Genomic DNA, 5,615 nt, shown 5'->3' with positions numbered 1-5,615 from the left:
TCTCTGGACGGCTAACAACATAAATTAATTAACAACCCACTTTGGCTGCAAATACAATATTAAAATTCAATATTAAAACATATTAAAATATTGGTTAAATAAAAAGGTCTTAATCTGGCGCCGAAAACATAATGATGGTGCCAGGCGGACCTCTCTGGGGAGTGCATTTCACAATCGGGGCGCCACCGCCGAGAAGGCCCTCCTTCAGGTACTCTGTCTCCTAACTTCTTTCACAGATGGTTCCCGGAGGAGCGCTTCTGTTGCCGATCTCAGAGGGCAGGAGGACAAATAGGCAAATGTTCTTTAATATTTACATGAAACTACTTGAAGAAGTCATCATAATTTGGGCTCCAACAATGTTCAGCTGTCACACAACTCTAACTTAAATTGCCAGCTACAAACATACTCTCCAGACAAGTTGAACTTATTGTGGATTGGGAAGCCAGCCAAGCTAGGCTGAAGTGAGAAACTGGAACTCCATTCTGAATGCGATCTTGTAAGGGCTACATCCTAAAGAGAGAATGAGAGACACTGTGATCAGCTCTGTGTATGCAAATATCATAACAGCATAAGAAATACCATGCTAGAAGAAGCCAAAAGATTTATATTCTAACAATGTTATTATCACTGTGGCCAACCAGCTGCCTCTGGAAAACACCACAAGCAAGACATGACTGCAATGGCACCCGTCTGTTTATGGTCCCTAGCAGCTGGTGTTCCTGCTGCCTCCAGTACTGGAGGTAGGGCAATCTATACCTTACTGTGACTAGTAGCCATTTATAGCATCACCCTGAATGAATCTGCCTAATTTCTTTTAATACTATCCAGGTTGGTGGCCTTCCCCACATCTTGTGTTAATGAATTATATCTGTTTTCTAACATTTAGCTTCGCTGGTGACACTCAGTTCTAGCATTTTGAGAGAGGAAGAGAAAAAGATTTCTGTCCATCTTCTCCACAGCATGTATAATGTCACACACCACTGTAAAGTCTCCCCTGACTCACATATCTTTAGCCTAACAGCCCCGAACAAGGTAAATTTTTCTCACAGTAGAGCTCATTTTGGTTGGCTTTTCCACACTTTTTCTGGTTTTACAATACCCTTTTTGAGGTGCAGTGACCAGAACTGTATGTGTAGCATAAAGTGAAACGATATTGGCAGTTTGATTTTCGGTTCCTTTCCTAAAGTCAATTCTATTTTTTCCTTCCTTTTTTTTAAACTTTAGTCATGAAATGGCTACTCAAGCAGCAAAAAGAAAGTGTTCAAAAGATAAAGAATGAGGGAGGGACCTGAAGACATTTCTGGACAAGGGATTTCTTGGCTGGAATACAGTCCATTGTGTTTGAAACATTTCCATATTGCTCATCATCAAAGCTAATTTCAAAGCAAAATTTTAAAATAAGTGATATGCAAAAGTAAAAATGCTTAATATACCAGGAGCAAAAGGAACTCGAGCAAGCTTAAAAAGCAGGGTGCATAAACATTATCTTGGCTTGCGGTAGACATTCATAATGCAGCTGAAAAGGTCTCCAGAGTTATTGTTACCTGCTTCACTACCGAAAACGTCAACACATGGGAGAAGATCGGGTTTGGGGCTTTACAAGTAAGCATGAGCATTTTGAATTGGGTTTAGAAGTGGACAGGCAGCCAACATTTGTTGTTGTTGTTGTTGTTGTTGTTGTTGCCCAAAATGATGAGATACAATCTAGTTAGGCTAGTTTGTACCTGGGCCTCCTAGGACTAGCGCTGTTCATTTTCCATTTACAAAATGGAGACATTATTTCCCCATACATCCTTATTGTTTGCATGCTTTATTTCTGTTTTGTAACTCATTTTGGATGCATCATGTATAGCACTGCAACCCATAATATTCAAAGTTCTCCTGAGAGATTCAAAGTTGTGGCTTTGAAGAAGTTTTTTTTTTTTGAGTACGTATATGTGAACGCACTATGTTGGAATGCAGTATTTGTCATTTGATTTCTTTAGTGAAGCAATTGTATGAATTTAAATTAATTGATTAATTCTACATAAATCTGCATACAAATGACATAGTAGTTTTGAAGGAGAAAGCATTCAGGTGATGCACATATAGCACTGCTGATATAATCTGAAAAGAGATATTTCTTCCTGAAGAAGATGCCTCTTCTAAGATGGTACCTCTATTGCCAAGTTTTTATTGGTACTAATATTTATTTTTAAATGATTGCTTGATTAATTAGAGATGCCCTTTTCAATTTAACAGAACATTCTCAATCAATCTACCAAATAATTGGCAGGTCAAACAATCCTGTGGCCCACAGAGAGTGTCTAGGAGGCCATAGGATGTTTTGGAAAGGTCAGAAAAAAGGTCACCCTCAGAGCACTCTTGCCCTTTCACAGCTGGTATGGAAGGAATTGCAGCAACTGCACCTCAAAAGTCACAACAGCAACCTCAGAGAAGCAATCCTCATGTTTGTCCCCAGCACACCAGCCTCCTTCACTCCCTGTCTGAAGCACTACAGCTTGGTTGCCAAGCTCAAGCTCTGGCTGACTTGCAGGGTGGGAGGAGCATGGGGGTGACCTTCACCTCTGTGCTTTCTCTGTGTTCCACAGGATACCTGTATTCTTCCACGTCTGAGTGCTTACAGGCAGCCACACTGGATTACCCTCTGAGACAGCAGCCCTAGTTACCTGTGTGACTTTTCAGAGCGGGTCCTATGATGCCTGATGCATCTTTCTCATGAGGCTATTGATGTAACATCACGGCATTACATGTTATTTATTTATATATACATTTATTTATTTATTAGATGTATATCCTGCCTTCTTTTCAAAAACTCAGAGTGACTTATATCGTTCTCCTGCTGCTGCTCTCAGTCTTACCCTGTGATGTAGGTCAGGTTGAGCATCTGTGACTGGCCCAAAGTCACCCAGTTTTTCCATGTCTGAGTGGGAACTAGGACCCAGATCGCCTGAGTCCCAGTCCTGCATACCACACCACACTGGCTCTCTTAAACGCTGTGGCTGAAAGCTACAAAATGTGCAGCTCTGGAGTTAAGCGAATTGACTAGTCCACAACTCAGAGAACCTTTTGTTTCATTAATGACCATGCAGTTATGAAGGAAGGGATGCCCATGGCCTCTCCTAGATCACTCCTCATTCAGTCCATTGAAGAAGCAGCTATTCTTGTTCGTAGTCTCTTCTTTCCTCGCTACAACTCGCTCCGGACGGCTTCTGTGATCCCCTCCCATTGTATCCTTATTATGACCCTGTGAAACATGCTAACCTAACAAGGACTGTCCCAAGGTCACCCACTGGGCTGCATGGCTGGGTGGGGATGTGAACCCGGGTCTCCCAAGCGCCGTCCAGTGTGATATCCAGTCTGCCGCATGAGCAAGGAACTCTGCCTGCATCCTCCCTGTGGTGTTAAAGAAATGCCAGGGGAAGTTCTCTAGGCTGCGAAGTGACCATCCAGGCTGTTAGTTTCCAATCCCAGGAAGGTCATATGGGGCACAATATCTCAACCATACCAGCTTGTAGGAAATGAGGATAAATGAGAAATTCTGTACAGCATTTAGCACAGTATAAAGCACCATGGAGGTGATTAACAACATGTTCGGATTAACATCCTCAGTGCTGCTATGCACTCTTTCTTGCGCATCACTTTAGATCTCATAGGCTTCCGTCCTGCAGCTGTTTCTCTGGGGTTGGTGCCAGAGCCAGGATTTTGAGGGCCCCTGGCAAGAGACCCTGAATGCCGCCGCCGCCTCCAGTGAGTGTCCCTTTCCACTACCATTGTCACTTGCTCCCCATCCTCTTTCTCATCATAGCTACCACTTATTTGGAGCAAGCATGGTATTTGCACCTCCTCCTCCTCGACTCCATTGTTACCTGGTCCAGAATTAGAGGCTGCAATGGGGAAGAGGAAGGGCAGCTTCTCAGTGGGGATCTTTGGATGTCAGGTCAGCCTGGGAGTAAGAACCATTGAATTCAATGGGACTCCCTTCTGAGTAGCTGAGGATAATGCTGGCAATTTTATCTTGCAGCTTTTAACAGATTAGTCTCATTGTTTGCCCCATGAGATGAGGTCACCTGGAAGCCCTGCCTCTGGCGTAGCCATGATGTTGCAGTTTCTGAGTCAGGGACATGCATGCAGTGTCAGGAGCAGTTCATGGTACATTTCAATTGTGCATATTTCTCTTCCTCTTTCTCACCCCCAATTTTCTTTCCTAAAGTGATTGAGCTGTATTCCCAGCTAAGCAGCTAGCTCCAGCATCCAAAATGATATCGCAATCTACCTCCATGATATTATGAAACTGCATGCAAGAAAAGATTTGTACACAAGGTGGGGATGTTAGCAGCTAGCTCAATTTTATCCCTGTCACACCCTTGCAATAAATAACAAATACATTGTTTTCGGCATGAACGTTCCCAGAGATAAATTTGCTGGCTTATGCTCAAGCTGAGGGATGTGAAAGACAAAACCTGAGATATGCTGTAGGGCTGCCTAATAAACACAAAGATCAACATTTATTATTTGGTTTAATGGCAGCTTAAAAAAATTAATGGTAATCTTCCTGTCTTTCAGGGTTTCTTGTTTTTACTGTCATAATTTCACCACAAGATTCACAGAGCATTTCAAGCACAAGTGGTACCAAATAAGGTAGGTCACGCTAATAGATGGCTGTGTTATCTTTTGTTCATCCCCCTGTTTTAAGCAAGCAGTCTCTGTGACGATGGAGTATCTCAGGCTCGCCTTTGGAAAATGGAGTGTCTCCTTTTGAACCAACCTAGGACGAAGCCTGCAACGAAACCAAGGAGTAGGGTAATAAATAATGACAACAGATGTTTGTCAACCAAGGAGCTCCTGTGTTCGGCGTTTCCATGTGTTGTCTTGTCTTGATACGCTGTCAGCCTCCTCTCACCTGGGACTAGTGATATCTTATCAAAGCCGAAGCAGTTCCTTTTCACCACAAGCAGATAATAGTGCCTTTCAATTTGTCATACGAAGAGTCTAAAAGAACCATGGGAACGATTGGTCAGGTGACAACTTGATGGACAGCTTGACAGCCCTTAAAGCATCATGGGAAATGGCTGTCACCTGCTTTTTTTTTCAGAGCTACCAGGGAGATAACCTTCAGTGTGACAGAGGGGAAGAATCTGAATATTTGCAGTTGGGTTTGCTAACCGCGTCACACTCGCTTAATTGATAACAGAGGTGAATGAAAATTATTTGGAATGATGTCATCAGAGCTAGGATCATTTCATCCTGTAAATGGTTCTGGCAACTTTACCATATTTTTTATTTTAAACATGAATGATGGGTGAAGGAATTGACCATATATTTAACAATAATAATTTGTTTCTATTCTACCACCACTACCAGAAGTTATTACAATTTGCATTGTGTCAATACCACATTTTTACTATATATTAGCATTTTATATCTATAGTAAAATATAGCCTGTGTAAATGGGATTGAAAACCTAATGGAAAGCATTTGGAATTTTTATTATCGTAAAAGCATTAATAAGGAAGGATTTATGGTGTTCCTGTGACCAAAATGTTCCTATCTTCAGCAATGGTTGTCTGTTCCCATGGAAGATTCCTACTTTGGGCATGTTGCTGCATTACAAA

This window comes from Varanus komodoensis, unplaced genomic scaffold, assembly GCF_004798865.1.
Source record: "Varanus komodoensis strain SLA01 unplaced genomic scaffold, ASM479886v1 scaffold28, whole genome shotgun sequence".
Lineage (NCBI taxonomy): Eukaryota > Metazoa > Chordata > Lepidosauria > Squamata > Varanidae > Varanus > Varanus komodoensis.
Note: the sequence above shows the minus strand (reverse complement) of the source record.